This window comes from Erinaceus europaeus, chromosome 1, assembly GCF_950295315.1.
Source record: "Erinaceus europaeus chromosome 1, mEriEur2.1, whole genome shotgun sequence".
NCBI lineage: Eukaryota > Metazoa > Chordata > Mammalia > Eulipotyphla > Erinaceidae > Erinaceus > Erinaceus europaeus.
The window spans coordinates 51,765,455-51,785,451 of NC_080162.1; the positions used below are offsets into that span (position 1 = coordinate 51,765,455).

General features: G+C 41.2%; 1 protein-coding gene and 1 pseudogene across 1 annotated transcript in view; both read left to right on the forward strand.

Moving 5' to 3' along the window:
• SLC24A3 (solute carrier family 24 member 3) overlaps positions 1–19,997 on the forward strand; it is a 630,513-nt gene that overhangs the window by 371,941 nt on the left and 238,575 nt on the right. The gene's annotated exons all lie outside the window — the stretch shown is intronic.
• On the forward strand, positions 19,329–19,859 carry LOC103115584 (large ribosomal subunit protein eL34-like; annotated as a pseudogene).

Sequence of the window (19,997 nt, forward strand, 5' to 3'; positions counted from 1 at the left end):
ATACACATTTTAAAGAGGAGAGGCCTATGCATTGTAGGTCATTTGGAAAGCACAACAGGATTCTTGTGCTGGGCTCCTGCATGTGGACATTCTCCAAGAATGACAGTAAGGAGCGCTGATGTCAGTCCCTGAAGTGTCCCTATGTGACGATGTCCTAGGCTACATTCCAACAACTATAGTCACTCCTCTGTTCACATTCTCCTCTTCCTTCCATTGGCCCAGAGTGTTTTAAATCTGATATAGGAAACTCTACAAGCCTGCATCCCAATGCTCTCTTACTCCCAGTTGGCTCTTTAAACAAATGACCTGGTTCATTTCTTTGTCATGACTCCATGAAGATGTCTTTGCTCCCCAAAGCTACAGAGGGGATCAGTCATCGGCACTGGAGAAGGAGCCCTGGAGTGGGGATTTGTGAAAGGTGATTAGGTGCAAGGCAAAAATAGGGAAACTATTCAGATACCATTCTTCTTTTGGGGAATGGTGGAAATTCTAGGTCTCTTCCATGTTTCATCATGGTACGCCCAACAAAGAAGAATGTTCATCTATCTGGAGTTTTCATTCCTAACCTCCTTGCACCCCATCACACAATCTTTTCTTTTTATCTCATACTGGTCCTCACTTTACTCAATCACATGCTCTGTACCTGTCCTGTCTGCTAACTCCCCACCTGATGACTGTTCACTGCTTCTTATTTCACAGCCCACAGAAATCTCTAGTTGGTTCCACTTAGGCTTTTTCCTTCCTGATCACAGGTCTGGGACTGGCGCTTGGTTGATCTTCCCTGGCTGGATCAGGTTTTTTTTTTTTAATCTTTAGTTTTTATTTTTTTATTTTTATTTTTTGCCTCCAGGGTTATTGCCAGGGCTTGGCGCCTGCACCACGAATCCATTGCTTCTGGAGACCATATTTTCCCCTTTTGTTGCCCTTGTTGTTTTATCATTGTTGTGGTTATTATTATTGTTGTTGTTACTGTTATTGGACAGGACAGAGAGAATTCAAGAGAGGAGGGGAGACAGAGAAGGGGAGAGAAAGATAGACACCTGCAGACCTGCTTCACTGCCTGTGAAGCGACTCCCCTGCAGGTGGGGAGCTGGGGGCTCAAACTGGGATCCTTATGCCAATCCTTGCACTTCCCACCATGTGTGCTTAACCCGCTGCACTACCACCTGAATCCCTATTTTTAAATTTTTTATTGATTTAATAATTTAATTAATTTAATGAACAAGAGTGTGGTATAAAAGGAATACAGTTCCCACCACCAGAGTTCCATATCCTATCCTCTCTATTGAAAGCTTCCCTATTCTTTATTCCTCTGAAAGTATGAACCAAATATATATATATATATTTTTTTTTTACCATAGCACTGATCAGCTCTGGTTTGTGGTGGTGCAGGGTATTGAACCGGGGATTTCAAAGCCTCAGGCATAACAGTCTGTTTGCATAACCATTATGTTATCTACCCCTGCCCAAACCTTTATGGAGTGCAGAAGGTGGGAAGTCTGGCTTCTATAATTGCTTCTACACTGCGCATGGGCATGGGCATTGACAAGTCAGCTGCATCAGGTCTTAACCAGTCAAGTGGTTGAGACACAGGGTTTTCTTTAGGAGGCAGAAGCCAGATGCTCCTGCAAGATAAATCTGGATTTAGCTATACCAACCCAGCCAGTTTCACCCAATGTGAAAGTGAGTGTGTGCGTTGCACATGCATGCACCAGTTTCAAACTTGCAAAGCAGCATACTATCCAAGTGAGCTATTTCACTAGTCTTATTTATAGATGTTCTTCAAGAAACTTTTGGATGTTTGGAGGGAGAGCTTAAGTCCCAGTTAGGAAGAGACCTTACTCCTGGACTTTGTGTTCCTCTTCTATTGAATAGTTTCTAGAAAAGACTTCATCAAATAAATACCATTTTCTTGGGGCTTGAGCCAGTTATCTCTATTCTTTAATTTTGTTATCTGGAGGAATGGTTTCTCTGGATGTACTTCCTTCCCTGGGGCCCAGATTGCTTTTGTAGAGAGTCAGAGAATAAATTAATAGATGCAGTACTGGTTCTGAGAGAGCAGCAGGGCCATGAGACCCCAGGAGGCCCTCCCTGCTTCCTGTTCCCAGTTTCCCTTGTCAAAACTCACAATGGCCAACCTCAGCCCCAGGGAGGTTTTTATCTCTCCATGGCTATTCCATAGCTTTTTTTTTTTTTCTTCTGACAGTCAACTTTAATAGACTTGCACTATTTATGAAACCTTTTTGTTCTGATGTAAATGTTCTGTAGCTCACACGCAGCCACTGAGCACTAGAAATGTGGTTAGTGTGACTGAGGAACTATGTTTTTTTTCTTTCTTTTTAAATTTATGATTAATAGTGGGTTACAAGATTGTAAGATTACAGGCTATAGTTCCACACTGCACTCACCACAAGGTTCTTTGTCCACACCCCCCCCACCTCCCCAAAATAAGAGATGACCACCACCATAGGAGAAACAGGTTTTTAATGCAATGTAGTTTTAAGTAAATGTAATTGTAATTATTCACATGTAGCTAGAGGCTGCTCTAGAAGGTCTGGGTGAATGCTAATCAGCATCTCCCCTGTCTTAGCTTATATTGTCAACATGAAATCAAGAAGCAGAAAAGGCTTGTCTAAGGAAGATAGATCTGTGTGTTAGAATACCGTACTTGCATGTCAGAGACACCAGAGGGCCCAGATTCAGTCCCTGGCACCACCAAAACCCAGAGCTTTTCAGTGTTCTGGTTCCTTCGCTCTCTCTCTCCATATCTCTCTCTCTCTCTCTCTCGCTCTCGCTCTCTCATAAAAATAAATAAATAGGGCAAGCAAAATAGCTCCTTTGGATAGTATGCTGCTTTGCCATGTGTGCAAGCCAGGCTCAAGCCTGGCTTCAGTGGTGCTATGGTCTCTCCTCTCCTCTCCTCTCCTCTCCTCTCCTCTCCTCTCCTCTCCTCTCCTCTCCTCTCCTCTCCTCTCCTCTTCTCTCCTCTTTTTTCTTCTCTTCTCTTCTACCTCCCTCTGCCTCTCTCCCCCCTCCCTTCCCCCTCCCTCTCCCTCTCTCTCTGACTCTCTCTCTCAACATGTTGACTCAAAAAGTCAGAACACTTGCAATGACAATAAGCAAGCAAACAAGCAAAAGATGAACTGGTCATGCTAGGAGTGGGGTCTTTCTTCCTGTACCCTTCCTGCACTTTAGGGGCTAGCCTGGGTTTAGCAACTCAAGCAAATAAGATGCATGGAAGGCAGTGAGTAGCCACTAGGGTGAGATGAGATGCTCAGTGAGGAGGAAGGGCACCCACAAGAGAGGTGAGGGCTCCTGTTTCCTATGTCACTAACAGCTTTGGTGCTTTGGACCAAGTCAGAGAACTTCTCCTGGCTTCAATGTCCACATCTGCCAGGTGGGAGCATATAGTAGGTGCTCAGGAAATGTTACATGAGGATCTTCCCTTTCTGCCCACCTTAACACCACTCAAAGTTCAGCTCACCTCTTCTTAGCCTAAAATACTTCCTGTCAGAAAACCAGACCTGGGTTCATTCAGAGGTTACTCTGTTTTTGTGAGCAGCAGGAAAAGGGTGTCCTAGGGGTCTCTCTGCAGCTGGCCTCTAAGCGCAGGGAGAGAGATGAGGGGCTGCAGCAGGGGTTCTAAAATCTAAGGTAACCTACATGAGCTGCACAAGCTGGACAGAAAGGTCCTGGCTACAACTCACTTGCTGGGCAGACATGTTTAGTTAAGGGATTTTACCCTGGAAGAAAAAAAATGATTAGAACAGCTTGTGGAATTTGCTGTTTACTCTTGGAAAAGTGCTGAGCATGTCCTGAATTTGTCAGTGTCAACACAAAGCTAAAACTAGTGTCCAAAGAGGATTAGCACAAAGAGAATAAATTATGTTTCCATAGAGTTAAGTTAGTCCCACCCCGCCTTGCTAAGAGAAGGCCCATGTCTAAGCCATCCAGACCATGGGCTACACAGAGCTGACAAGGTGTGATGGGCTAGAATGCGCACATTGAAAGAAACCCATCTGACCCTCAGTACTGGCTTGTCTACTTCTCACTCTGAGGCACAGGCAAGTTTCTTTTCCTTCCCTAGCTTCAGTTTCCTCTTCTGTCGCTGGAGATGAACATTGCATCCTCCTCAGCAATTGTTTTGAGGAACTCTTGAAGTTCTAGGCAATGTCTTGCAGGAAATATCAGTTACATGCTATACTACCTGCACCCACTTGGTCTTTGTCATGTGTGCGCCTGACCAGTTCCCCCTTCCACCCCTCTGAACTCCTGTGCCCAGAGTCCATTCTATGAGAAAGGGAGGTAGCCCAACAGTGCCAGGAAATTATCATCCCCTTGGATGAGAGATTGGTGGATAAAGACTTCCTTGGGCTGGGCAGTGGTACACCTAGTAGAGCTCCATCTCACCATGAGCGAGGATCTGGGTTCAATTCTCCAGTTTCCATCTGAAGGGCTGAAGCTTCCTAAATAGTGAAGAGGTACTGCAGGTAGCTCTTCTTCCTCCTCCTTTTTTATCTCCCCCTTTCCTCTCAATTTCTCTCTGTCCAGAATAAATAAATGTTTTTTTTAGAAGCAAGTCTTTTTAAAAGTATATATTCTATTTATTTTAATGAGATAGATACAGAGAGAAAGATACAGAGAGAGAGAAAGAGAAACCAGAGCGCTGCACAGCTCTGGCTTATGGTGGTGCTGGGGACTGAACCTGGGACCTCAGAGCTTCAGAACCTCAGGCGTGAAATCTTTTTGCATGACCATTATTCTATCTCCCTAGCCCTTTAAGATTCCTTTTTTTTTTTTTAACCAAATCACTGATCAGCTCTGACTTATGGTGGTGCGGGGAATTGAACTTGGAACTTTGTAGCCTTAGGCGTGAGAATCTGTCTATATAACCATTATGCTAGTACCCACCACCCAATAAATAAATTGTAAAGGCTTCATTTCCCTTACATACTATGGTTGGGTTAACTGAAGTGCATGTTTCTCCTTGTAACTGAGAACCTCTGAGCAGGGAGGAGTATCTTGCTCAGCTGCCTGTTCTTCCCCCAGCTAACCCACCCACCCCTCCCCTCTGCTCTTCTGCTGGCATTCCCTGAGATCCCCCTTCCAATCAGATGATTTACACTGGAATCCTGGTAGCCTGTTCCACTTCTGAGGCACAGACTGATTATTTGTTTTACCTGCTGCTATTACTGTGCCAGCGAGAACACTCTCTAAAACCTCCAGGTGACGGAAGATGCAGAATTCTGAGTGGCATGCCCCTTCTCAGCATCCACAGAGCAAAGTTAGAGAGGAAATGATGGGAAATGGGTGATTCTATAATTCAGCTCAGTATCCACCAAAGGAAAAGAGCCCCTGCAGCCTGCTGTGTGCTTCTCTTCACCACAGTCTTCTAACCTACTGCTTGGTCCAGTTTCTTTCATTCCATGCATTTCATTTCTGCTTTCTAGCATAGAAAATAGACAGTATGTGTTCCTCTGAGGTGACATTGCCATTGGTCACAGCTTGCATGCAGATATCATGTGTCGACTATTTACATTTTTGTGGTACTTTTAAAAATGTTAATTCAATTTTTAAAATATGCATTTATTTGCTCTGTCAGAGAATATGAAAGAGAGAGAGAGAGAGAGAGAGAGAGTCTGGGGAAATAGCTCAGCCTGTTAGAACACTAATGAGCAATCCTGAGGCTGCAAAGGCTGCAGATTCAAACCCAGGCATCATCTTATGCCAGAGATGAGCAGTGCTCTGACCTCTCTCCTTCCTCTCCTGTCTTTTCTTTTTCATAATAAATAAGTAATAATGCTTAAAAGCAGTGAGAAGCAAGGAGAGAAGGAGAGGGGTGGGGCAGGAGGAGGGAAAGCGATAGAGAGGGAGACAACCACCTTGAGACAAGAATATCACTCCACTACAGCATATTCAGTACTGAGGAAGAATCCTCAGATTGTGAGTGTTCAGGTCCTGTGCTCTGTAACAGTGCACCCTGGTAGTTTAGCTGCTATAGCAGTTTTCTCTCTGAGACATATGTTTAAAAGCTACTTAGACAGTGAGGTACCTTTATGTGCATTTATCATTTGTCCTAGGTTAAAGACTTGATCTTTAACAAATAATTTTTTTAAAAAAACTGGATAAATCAGTTAATTAAGTGTGCTAGTTTATCAGAAAACATTCTGTGTATTTCAGTCATTATACTTTCATAGTCTTTTTGCTCTCTAGAAAAACTTAGTATTAAACCTGTTATTTTTCTTGCTTCTAGATTTAAGAATAAATTCTAATGTAAGGGAACTTTGGCTTTATTTTCTCTATCATTATCTCTTTCTGTCCCCAGTTAATTCTTTAGACAGGTGTTTCAACTTTAAAAAAAAAAAAGAAAAAAACTACACTTCACAAGACCAACTATTTAGAAACTATCTGTTTCTAAAGAACAGAAAGGGAAACTAAAAGCAGGATTTGACTAAATTTGGAGTAGGGCACCAAAGTAAAACCCCTGGGTTGAGGGTGAGGATGGATGCTTGGCTTCATGGGGTCGGGGTGGGGGGCGGGATGGGACATGGTCTTTTGGTGGTGGGAATGGTGTTTATGTACACTCCTATTAATTTGTAGTCATATAAATTTTTAAAAAATTTAAAAAGACCAACTATATTTCTTTCTTTCCCTTCTTCCTTCTTTCTCCCTTTCTTTTTCAACCAGGGTTTCTTGCATACACAGTCTCACTGCTGTAAGCTGTGACAAATGACAAAGTATAAAAGATCCCAAAGCACTAGAGCTTCCTCCAGTGCCAGACCACCGTCTTTGTGGTGCCAGGGCACAAACCTGGACCACACACCACCAGGCATGCATCTTACTAATTGAGATACCTCTCTAGTCCCAAACCCTAACATTTCTGCAACTTCTAGGATCCAGATACGACGCATTTCATACATGGAATTTTAAGGAACCACTTGTTTCTTGTGCATCTGCACCAGAAAAGCTCCTTTGGCCCAGACCTATGTCTCAGTCTTGGCTAACCCAGAAGCCAATCCTAAGACGAGTAGTCCTGGGCAGTTGCTTCATTCAGGAGATGATCCCAAGAAGTGCCATGGGGAATGAGAAGGAGGGAGGAAGAAAAACAGCCACTAATGTGTTTGTGGTACAGCTAGTTATTCCTGAGGGTAAGGTGACAGGAATTCAGTTCCAACAGAGGACTGGCAGATAGTGGAGAGCATAAACCTCCGGCCAACTAGCCAGAGAATTGCAGTATTTATCCCCCACACCTATCTTTCATTGGCCAGTAGCTGTACTTTTGTGGGAGCCAAATGATTCTGAAGTCCTCCATCCAGTGTATGGAAGTTGTTGAATCTACATGGCAGGAGTATAAAGAAAGCTACTGACAGTGTCCAGTATGACACAAACCAGTCCAGGCTACCTTCTGTCCCATATCAGAACCATAGGAATGGTTTTGCACCTGTGCCCAGATCTTGAAATTATCTTGAAGACCCTAACTTTAAAAAAATTTTTTTAAGATTTGTTTATTTATTCCCTTGTGTTGCCCTTGTTTTTTTGTTGTTGTAGTTATTATTGTTCTTGATGTCATCATTGTTGGATAGGACAGAGAGAAATGGAGAGGGGAGGGGAAGACAGAGAGGGGGAGAGAAAAATAAACACCTGCAGACCTGCTTTACCACTTGTGGAGCAACTCCCCTGCAGGTGGGGAGCCAGGGCTCAAACCGGGATCCTTCCTCCAGTCCTTGCACTTTGCGCCACATGCGCTTAACCCGCTGTGATATCACCATCACTGGACTCCCTTGAAGACCCTAATTTACAGTTTCTCCGTAGCTCCACTTTGCACAGCCTTGGCATAAGTGACTGAAAGTCAGATGCCAGCAAGTGTCCCCTGTGTGAGTTCTCATAGCTGGGCACTCCTTCGGCTGGCTGTTTGAGTACTATAGCTTTCTACAATCTCTTTGCACTGACCTGGCGCAGGGTGGGGTGGAAGAGCTGTCATTCTCTCAAGTGGACCATGGGGAGTCAGCAGCTCCATGGTTCTGACACCCACATAGAAGAACTGTCAAACCTCCCACAGATGTGCTTTGTCATTATCCAACTCCCACTCTAGAAAGCTCTTTATTCCATTCATCTACTCATTTCCTTTCCTACCACACTAGCTGGAAATTACTGAGGTCTTATCTCCTCCCAAAACTCTTTTTTTTTCTTTCCAATTTGTTTCCTATAGCACTACATCTGACTTTAGACTTGACATGTTCTATTAGTTCTACAGTTCCTCAGGACTCACATGAAAAGTCAGGAGTGTATAGTCTTGGCTCTGTTATATACCTGTGTGGTGTTTAACACTCTGGGTCTCAGTTTCTCCATCAGTCTGTAGAGCTAAGGCAGACACCTGTCAGGCACCAATCAATACAGATTGCTATGGGGGAAAGATAACATAAGCATGGAGTATACTTATCCTAGTGACCACAACATCATAAGCACAAGAAAATGTTAGCTGCTCTATTATTGCCATTATTCTAACTAGGGTCCATCTGTGGTCAACTCTTTTTCACATCAGAGTCATTGAAATTAGTTTCCTGGCTTCACTGTTTCCTTTCAATTTAAACTAACTATCAATCACATCAGACCAATATCTGAATGTCATGTCTGTGTGGCACTTTGATTGGAACTTTCCCCACACAATGGTCACAGAGGACCAACCTAACCTGGAGAGAAAGGGTGGACTACAGACTCAGACTACAGGATTCAAATTCAGCCTCATTATTTTCAGGCACATCATCTAAGAGCAGTTACTTTGCTACTCTGTACCTTGCTTTTCCTGTGGTAACATGAGGATAATGGTAGTATTTCCTTCAGGGAGCTTGCTCTGTGATGGAGAAAGAAGACAGTCTATGCCAAGTGTCTAAGGCAAAGCCTAGCACAGGAGAAATAATTAACAATCATAAGCCATTGTTGTAATGGTTATTTTAGAGTGTTTTCATCATCCACATGAAATAATTCCCTAGACTTCTTTTCCCATACACCCATATATTATGATTTTGCATAAACAGATCCTTCACCATCCACCTTGCCCTTCCTTGGTTTCCTGACCATGCCCCCCATCATCGTTGGTCTTCTGGTATACCGCCTATAAGCTCCAGCTTGATGCTACCTCCTGAAAACTTCCTCTTACTATCCACGAAGAGAAGTGAAACTTTTCACTAACCCAGACCTGCTCCTACAAAAAAAAAAAAATCAAATTTCTTTTATTCATTTCATAAGAAATTTAATGTACAGTACCTTCTGTTATAATATATACTATATGTTATATAGGGTAAGCTATGTCTTCTTCCTATACTCTCTCAGGTAGTTAGGACCATACTTCAGTAGTCTTTATGTTTCCACAGCATCCAACATTGGCACTTGGCATGTAGCAATTGCTCACCAGAGGTGTTGTGTGTGAGTAAAGGAATGGATGAAGTGTGCTTAGTATAGGATCTGCACACTAAAATAGTAAGACTTAAGTAACAAAAATAGTATGATGCTTTCATAAGCTTCCTCAGCCTTAAGTATAATGAAATAGACTTTTGGAAACAACTTCTTTGAGACAAGTGTACAGGCTTATACTAAGGATACCCCCTCTTATAAAACATAAAAGAGTTAGGTAGAGCAAAAATGTGGACGCTGCCTATTATAATTAAATGCCTTGTCTCCAGACCAGGGTGCTATCCAGGTATCTTGGACTTCACAAAGATCCTATAATAACAGAGATTCTCCCCTTTGTGTCTGTTTCACAATTTCACAATGACTCAGAGCCCTTTCTGAATATTTGCACAAAGACTTGCATCTAAATAAACACCATCAGTTATGACAGTCACAATGTTCTCTTAATTCTATTAAGTTAAATTCTTTCCCTGAAGGGTTGGCCTCTATCTACTGAGGTATTATTTCAGCAGCTAAACTCAGTGTTCACATCTGAAAAGCATGCAAACATGTTATCAGTTAAGGATGGGCAGAGGTGAGGCTTGGGAACTGAATGTTGGTTTTGGAAGCCTATCCAGGCTGAGAGAGGGGGCTGAGGTAGTCTGGGACAAACATTGAAAGGAGACTAGTTAGTATGTGCCAGATGACTCCACTGTGACCCCACCCTTCTGCTGAGTTCCCAGAGACTTTGCTGTCTTCCAAGACTCCTAAAGATTTTCTAGAACTGTTCCCAATGTTGCGGATCTTTTGTTCTCACACATTAAAGACTCAAGAGCAGATGGGACTGGGCAGTGGCACATCTGGTAGAGCACATATATATATTATCATACACAGGAACCTAGGTTCATGTCCCTGTCCCCAACTCAAGTGGGGGAGCTTCAAGAGCAGTGCTACAGGTGTCTCTGCTTCTGTTTCTCTCTCAGTCTCCACCTGTCTATTTCTCTATTTAAAAAGAAAAAAGAGTGGTTCAGGAGATGTCACAGTGGATGAAGCATTGGACTCTCAAGTGTGAGGTCCCAAGTTCAGTCCCTGACAGCACATGCACCAGAGTGATGTCTGGTTCATTCTCGCTCTCCTCCTATTTTCCTCGTGAATAAATAAATAAAATATTTAAAGCAAAGCAGGGGGAGGCCACCAGGTTTATGGAAATATTGGGCAGACACTGAGCCCCAATTACTCTGGTGTAAAGTAAAAGGAAAGAGCGGAAAAGAAAAAGAAAGCATTAAAGGATCCCCAACGATAAATTGACATCTTGGTTTGCACCACCTTTTTTTCACTGGGGAAGTTGAGACCAACTCCCTTGGAGCTGGTTCAGAGGACATTTGGGAATAAAGCAGCAACCATCAATAATACTCTGGTTAAGAATTATTCCTTAAGGTTCTCTTCACATTTCTTCCTAGAATCCTAAGAACTATTTGCAATATACGGTTTTGTTTGTTTGTTTGGTTGGTTGGTTGGTGAAATTTTCTTCTGTCTAGAAAGTCAGAGTAAGTTTGCAAATTAGAACCAATATGACTCTCACTCTTCCTGTGTAGTTGGAGCCATGCTTAGTTATCTGTATTTCCATAGTGTCTTGCATAACACCTTGCAAGAAGGAATTGTGCACTGAAGGTGTCCTATGTGGTTGGGATACTTGTTACTGGTTCTTCTGCTATTCCTTCTTAATGCTTATGACCACTTGCTTCTTCCCAAGTCTGACTAAATTTCAGATCATAGAATCAACATTCTTTTTTTAAGTTATTTAAAAAGGAGACATTAACAAAACTGTAGGATAAGAGGGGTACAGCTCCACACAATTCCCACAACCCCATCTCCATATCCCATCCTTGCCCCTGATAGCTTTCCCATTCTCTATCTCTCTGGGAGTATGGACCCAGGGTCATTGTGAGTTGCTGAAGGTGGAAGGTCTGGCTTCTGTAATTGCTTCCCTGCTGAACATGGGCATTGACTGATTGATCCATACTCCCAGTCTGCCTCTCTCTTTCCCTAGTAGGGTGGGTTTCTGGGGAAGCAGAGCTCCACATTGGTGGGGTTGTCAGTCCAGGGAAGTCTGGTCGGCATCATGCTGGCAACTGGAACCTGGTGGCTGAAAAGAGAGTTAACATACAAAGCCAAACAAATTATTGAACAATCATGACCTAAAGGCTGGAATAGTGCAGATGAAGTGTTGGGGGGGAGGGGGTACTCCCTGCAGACTCTTGTGTACTTCTGCTTTCAGGTATATATTTTTCCCTGGTTTATGGACACGTGTGAACATATGCTCTATCTCAGGGGACCTGGTCTATATCTAGGTTTGGGGACTTTATTGGGGAGTAGACCACCTCGAATGGAATTAGAGAATACTATGAAAGGAAAGGTCTCACCCAAGTGATGAAGCTGAAGGGTTGTCATTCCACACCTGAAGTCTCTGGTCACAGTCTGAAGTGAAGCATGTTGGGGTGGCACTCGTTGCGTTGATTAGGTTGCGATCCACAGATGCAATAATATTATTTGATTTGAATTGAGAGGAGCATGCAGGAAAATGGGCCCCACCCTAAGGTTCCAGGACTGGGGGAAATATAGTCTCTATAGTGGAGATGTGAGGTGCCTGCTGTCTTAGGGTTCAAGAAGACAATGGTCAGTTATTGTTATCATCTCATTATTTGGTAATTGGGTTAACTTTGAAAAGTCCCTTTGTTAGGGTTTGCTGTATAATATACAGCATCTTGTATATAGCTGTGCTACCGGTTGCTTCTGTTCTCCCTGGTCTAGGCTTTTGAGAGAGTCATAGCAAAGACTCAGCCTATGTATTAAAAAGACTGTGTTTTAAAAAGTTTGAGACATATGATCAATTTTTCCCCTCTCTTATTAATTAAATAATGGTTTATATGACTGAACTTTAATAGGAGTGTACATAAACACCATTCCCATCACCAAAAGACTGTGTCCCATCCCACCCACCAACCACAGCCCCCCCCCTCCCCGCCGCCCTCACCACAGGGTTTTTACTTTGGTGCCCTACTCTCGATTTAATCAGATCCTGCTTTTAGTTTCCCTTTCTGTTCTTATTTCTCAACTTCTGTCGATGAGTGGGATCATCCCATACTCATCTTTAGCTTTCTGACATAGCTGACTTAACATAATTGCTTTTAGCTCCCTCCAAGACAGGTCAGATAAAGTGGGTTCATTGTTCTTAATAGCTGCATAGTATTCCATTATGTATATGTACCACAGCTTTCTCAGCCACTCATCTGCTGTTGGGCACCTGGGTTCCATACAGGTTTTAGCTATCTTTAATGAAAAAAAAAAACCCAACTGCAAGGAAGACTAAAGCAATAGGAACAAACCAATAGAACTACATCAAATTGAAAAGCTTCTGCACAACCAAAGAAACTATCACACAAACAAAAGAGACCCCTCACAGAATGGGAGAAGATCTTCACATGCCATACATCAGACAAGAGACTAATCACCAAAATATACAAAGAGCTCAGCAAACTTAGCAACAAAAAAGCAAATGACCCCATCCAAAAATGGGCAGCAGATATGAATAAGACATTCACTTCAGAGGAGATCCACAAGACTAACAAACATATGAAAAACTGCTCCAGGTCTCTGATTATAAGAGAAATGCAAATAAAGACAACATTGAGATACCACCTCCTCCTGTGAGAATGGCATACATCAAAAAGGACAGCAGCAACAAATGTTGGAGAGGGTGTGGGGACAGGGGAACCCTTCTGCACTGCTGGTGGGAATGTAAATTGGTCCAGCCTCTGGAAAGCAGTCTGTAGAACTCTCACAAGGCTAGACATAGATCTTCCATATGACCCAGTAATTCCTCTTCTGGGAATATACCCCAAGGATTCCTTTTGCCCAATCAAAAAGATATGTGTACACCTATGTTCATAGCAGCACAATTCAGAATCAACATTCTTACTAACATCTAGATAATTCTGATTTTATTTGAAAAGGAGCCCATATTTCTATTGTCTTCCCATCTTGGACAAGTTAAGAGTCTTTTTCTCTATGTTATGGACTACAGGGACTAAAGTAGAGGTTTATTTTTGGCAATTACTATGATATTTTCAGCACCTGAAGCTATGATTGTGATGGCAACATGTTTGGTTTGTGCTAGGCCGTGTCATCCTTCCCTGCATGCATTTGACTTCATCTCTCTGATTTTGCAGAGTTCGCCTGAGGTAAGACTCTTACTCAGCTCTGTAGAAAGCAGGTCATGGGAGGTAATTTTACTCCCATACTCACATGTACATAGAACACATCTGAAAGCACATACTACACATCCATATATGTATTTCAGACACTAAAACCCTTTTGAAAGACACAGCCAGGGAGGCAAGGTGGTGGCACACCAGGTTAAGCATACATAGTATGAAGCGCAAGGATCCTGGTTCGAGACCCTGACTCCCCTACTGCAAGGGGGTTCACTTCACAAGCGGTGAAGCAGGTATGCGAGTGTCTTTCTCTCTCCCTATCCTCTGTTTTCCCCCTTCCTCTCCCAATTTCTCTTTGTCCTATCAAATAAAAAAAAAAATGGCCACACCTGGAGGCAAAAAAAACAAATACATTCAGAGACTATTTGAGATATGGGAGTATCATGATGCCTCCAGTTCTGTTCTTTCTTCTAAAGTTAGTTTTGGCAATTTGAGGTCTATTGTGGTTTCAGATAAACACTTGTACCTTTTGTTCTATTCTCCTAAAAATGTGGTTGGGATCTTGATGGGGATTGCATTAAATTTGTATATGGCTCTGGGTAGTATATTCATTTTAATGATATTGTTTCAACCCATAAACATGGAATCTCTTTCCACTTCTTTGTGTCTTTTTCTACTTCCTTGAATACTGACTCATAATTTTCAGTATATAAGTCTTTCACTTCTGTGGTTAGATTTATTTGTAAAATATTTCATCATTTTTGTTGTTATAGTAAAAGGAATTGACTTCTGAATTTCTTCTTCTTCCAACTTAGTGTTTGCATAAAGGAATGCTACTGACTTTTGTATGTTAATTTTGTAGCTTGACACATTACTATATTGCTTGATAATTTCCAAAAGCTTCCTGCTGAATTCTTTAGGTTTTTCTGTGTATACTGTCATGTCACCTACAAATAGGGAGAGTTTGACTTCTTCTCTTCCAATGTGTATGTCTTTAATTCCTTGCTCCTGCCTGATTGCTATGGCAAGAACTTCCAACACTATGTTGAATAATAATGGTGAGAGTGGGCAGCCCTATCTAGTACCTGATATGAGGGGAAATGCTTCCAGTTTTTCACCATTGAGTATGATGTTGGCTATAGGTTTGCTATATATAGACTTCACTATCTTCAGGAATTTTCCATCTATTCCCATTTTTTGTAGCGTTTTGATCATAAAGGGATGTTGTATTTTGTCAAAGGCTTTCTCTGCATCTATTGATATGACCATGTGGTTTTTGGTCTTGCTTTTATTGTTGTGGTGGATCACGTTGATTGATTTACATATATTAAACCAACCCTGCATCCCTGGGATAAACCCCACTTGATCATGATGAACAATATTTTTGATATACTGCTGTATCCCATTGGGTAGAATGTTCTTCAATATTTTAGCATCTGTGTTCATCAGAGATATTAGTCTGTAGTTTTCTTTTTTTTGTTGTATCCCTGTCTGCTTTTGGTATCGGAGTGATTTTGGCTTCATAGAACCTGGAAGGAAGTACTCCTCTGTTTTAAACCTTTTGGAAGAATTTTAAAAGTAGAGATATTCACTCTTCCATGAAGGTTTTATAGAATTCATTTGCAAAACCATCTGGTCCAGGACTTTTTTTTCCCTTGGGAAGGTTTTTGATAACTGTTTCAATTTCACTGGCTGTGATTGGCCTGCTCATACTTTCTAGTTCCTCTTTTTTAATTTTTGAAGTTTTTAGGTATCTAGGATCTCAATAGTTTCTTCCAGGTTCTCTAGCTTGCTGGCATGTAGTTGTTCATAGAAGCCCCACATGATACATTGAATTTCTGTGGTGACTGTTGTGATATCTCCTCTTTCATTTACAATCCAATTTATTTGGGTCTTCTCCCTTTCTTGTTTTGTGAGTCTGGTTTGTCGATTTTGTTTTCTCTTCAAAGAACCAACACTGAGCTTCATTGAGCTTTTCTATGGTTCTCTTATTTTAAATATTATTTATTTCTGCTGTAACTTTAGTTATTTCATTCCTTCTGGTTGCTTTAAGGTTCCTTTGTTTTTCTTCTTCTAAGTCTGTAAGTTGTGCAATCAGGTTGCTTATTTGAGCTTTTTTTGTTTCCTAATGTGTGATTGTATGGCATTGAACTTCCCTCTCAGAACTGCCTTAGCTGTGTCCCAAATATTTTGATAGCTTGTGTCTTCATTTTCTTTGAACTCTCAAAACATTTTGATTTCTTCCTTTATTTCCTCTTTGACCCAGTAGTTGTTGAGTATTGTAGTGTTGAATTTCCACATTTTGGGACTTTTAATAATTTTTTTGTTGATTGTTAAGTGTTAGTTTAATTCCACTGTGGTCTGAGGAGATGCTTGAGATTTCAATGCCCTTGAATTTGCTGGCACTGTCTTTGTGGCCAAACGTATAGTCTATCCTTGAGAATGACCCATGTGGGTTTGAGTAAAATGTGTATTCCAGTTTCATGACTATGAAAATGTCCAATAGTTCTAGTTTATCTATCTCTTCATTTAGCTCCCTCATTTCTTCATTGATTTTTTGCCTGGATGATCTGTCAAGTTGAGAGAATGGGGTAACTGTATTGCTGTTAATATGCTGCTCTAAATCTTTCAGTAGATGTTTTATGTATTTAGATGGCCTTTCATTGGGTACATAGATGTTGATAATTTTTAAGTCTTCTTGATTGATTTATCCTCTGAACATTAAGTAATGCACATCCCTATCTTTTTAAATTTTATTTATTTTAAAGTCTATCATGTCAGATATGAGAATAGCTGTTCCTGCCCCTTTTTTTTGGCCCATTGACTTGTATGATACTGTTCTGTTCTTTCACTTTGAGTCTGTGTTTGTCTTGTTGAGTTAGGTGAGAATCCTGCAGATAGCATATGGTTGAGTTGTGTTTTCTGATCCATCTTCCTACTCTCTGCCTTTTAATAGGTGAATTCAGGCCATTGACATTTATTGATATCAAAGATTGAAGATAGGTTAATGACATCATTGTAGATATTTAGAGGGTTCTGATACATGGAATATTTATGGTGATCTGATTATTTATAGGAGATCTTTCAGGACTTCTTTCAGGGCAGGATTGGTGATAGTTGATTATTTCAATTGTTGCTTGTCTGAGAAGGTTTTATGCCTCCATCTAGTCTGAATGAAAGTCTAGTAGGATACAGTAGTCTTGGTTGAAATTCTTTCTCATTGTGCACTGGATAGATATCTTGCCATTCCCTTCTGGCCTTTAGTTTTTGTGAGGAGAAATCTGCTAATCTTTCGGGTTTTCTTCTGTAGATGATTCTTTGTTTTTCTATTTCAGCCTTCAGGATCTTTTCTTTATCTTTATTCCTTTTCATTCTAAATATGATGTGTCTCGGTGTCTTTAAGTCTTGGTTAATTCTGTTAATTAATTCTGTTAATTCTTGTTAATTCTTCTTAAACCTTTATGTCTTTTATGTTGTCTAGACTAGGGAAGGTCTCATCTATTATGTCCTGTAAAATGCTTTCTTCCTCTCCCTCTCTCTTCCTCCCGCAAGTCAATAATGTGTATATGATTTCTTCTGAAGTTATCCCACAAGTCTCCGTTGTTGTTTTCAGTTTCTCTTAATCTCTTTTTAAGATCTCTTACATTGTTCTTAGTTTTCTCTAATTCATCCTCAATCTTGCTAATTCTGTCTTCAGCCTCATTTATTCTATTCTCTCTCCCTTCTCTTTACTGTAGCTCAACTATTTTGTTATCTTTTTATGATACTGTATTAGCTTGTTCAGGTAGTTGTGCTCTTAGCTATTTTGGCTTTCAGCTCTCTAATTACCTCAAGATAGTTTTTTTTCAGAGTCTCATTTATGTTTTTTCCTCATTTATGATGACTTTACTTTCAAACTCTTTCCTTACTCCTGTGACTAATCCCTCAGTTAGCATTTGGATGTTGACTTCATTCTTCTGTTCTTCCACCTTTAGGGTGCTTTTAGCTGGACTTTTGTCCTGGTTCATTTCTCCCATATTTCTTTTTTATTAATTTTTGTGTTTTAATATTTATTTTTTTAAATTTATATATAAAATGGAAACACTGACAAGACCACAGGATAAAAGGGGTACAATTCCCACCACCAGAGCTCTGTAACACATCCTTCCCAATAGCTTCCCTATTCTTTAACCTGTGGGAGTATGGAGCCAGGGTCATTATGGGGTGCAGAAGATTGAAGGTCTGGTTTCTGTAATTTCTTCCCCACTGAACATGGTCATTGACAGGTTGATCCATACTCCAGCCTGTCTCTCTCTTTCTCTAGTGGGGCAAGGCTCTGGGTAATCAGGGCTCCGGAACACATTGGTGGTGTCATCTGTCAAGGGAATTCCACTTGTTATCATTGTAGCATCTGGATCCTAGTGGCTGAAAAAGAGTTAACATATAAAGCCATACAAATTGTTGAATGTAAAGGCTGGAATATTGCAGATGATGATTTGGGGTCTCCATTTTGGAAATAGCTAGTAGTTTTATTTAGGTATATTCCAAAGGGCCCATGACTTTATTAGTTTTTCCCTGATCCTGACATCTGATATGTATGTGGACCCACATTATTGTCATGACTAGAAACAGGGCTAGAAAGCTGGATCAGGGACGAGAGTAGCTCCCAAGTATGGGGAAAGCATATAAATATCGTTGACCCTAAACCCTCATCAATTTGATCTGAGGCCCCATATTTCTTGTTGGTTTAACCATTGTATGTAGTGTGTTATGAGGTTCCTCTGTGTATTTTTCAATCTACTGATCACTCTTGCCTGGATTGTCTTGTGTCTATGTAAGATACTTAAAGAGTTCACAGTTGTGGAAAATAACAGTTGTTTCAATGTTATTTCATTCTCTGAGTTGAAGCATAGTAGCTGTTAGAACCTATTTTATTACTTTTTTTTACCCTTTAGGATATGGGAGCCTGAGAGCTTTTAAACTATAAGTAGGCTTCTTAGCATAATCACTCACTCCTGACCAAGAGATAAATCAGGGTGGGGGAGAGATACTACAGTGCTTATGCAAGCAGGCCCCAAGGATCCAAAGCCCCAAGCACAATTCAGCTGCTCTGCCTGAAGCCATAGCCTAGGTGGGCAGCACTACTTGGCCCTGTGAGTTTCCAAACAAATCCCACTTATACTCTGTGGGTTCTGCAGCAGTTATTCACCATGTCTCCAAATTCATCAAGAGAAAAATGTGGAAAGGCTGCCACTATACCACCCACCTCTAGTCTACCAGAATGTAGATCTTTTCCTGATTTTTCTCAGCCATTTCTCTGACCCCCAATGTCAATACGGGGCCTCCCAGCTGCTGCTCCAGCATCCAAGGGGCAGTAGCAATGGAGACTCACAGTTGCATTTGGTGAGTCTTAGGAGAATCCTCTCCTCTCTTCAGCAATCTTTTTGTTGATAAAATAGACTGGAGGTGGTGCCTCAGCCCGCAAACTGCTGAACTATTACCAACTGCTCAAAGTAGACAGGGGCTTTAGCCCCAGGAATCTCTCCTTAAGCTCCTCTGTCTATGAGCAACACATCAGGGTGGGTTCCCAAAGTAGTTCTGTTCTGTCTTGTTGTGGTCCCAGGTGGGGAAGGGAGGGGAGGGGAGGGGAGGGGAGAAGAATGCAGCCCAACCTCCGAAAGTCTCAGTCAGAGACTATTTAAAACATTAGACACACTCTTCCAGGGACAGCATCAGCAGGCACTCACAATGGTCTAGTGTTTGACTTACCAACATAGGCTGTCCTACAACACAGCCTCCAACAAAACTAGGCTGTCTGGAACCCCAGGCAATAGAATTGTTTACCTTTACACAAAGAAGGTTGGGAAGGCACCCAAATATGCATGTGATGTGTGCCCAGGCTGACTTCAAGGAAATCATGTAATGAATTCTAAAGTCCTTAGAAGGCTGTCAATGACAATATATATCAGCAGGGCCTATGGTGTTTCCATGTGCTGTTATGTGCATTTGTGACAGAAGCAAGTGAGCTTTCCTTATTGAGGAGCAGAAAATTGTCGTCAAAGTGTTGAAGGTGCAAAAACAAAGTCAGAAAGCTAAATAAATGGAAGATTTCTGAGTAATAATAATAATAAACCCTACTGGGTACAATTTGTTAAAAGTATGATTCTGCGAAAATAGAGGCATATGTGGAAATGTATTTGCTTGCTTTTAGTATTTCCCTTAGCAGCTCTGTCCTTCATTGAAGAGGGAGCATAGGATGACATGAAGTTGGAATGTAATGAAGTGTAATGGAGCTATGTATTTATTATTACTATTACTATTTATTTATTAATATTGTATCCAGGCTTATCTCTGGAGCTCAGTGCCAGCAGTATGAACCCACTACTTCTGGAAGCCATATTTTTTCATTTTCATTGG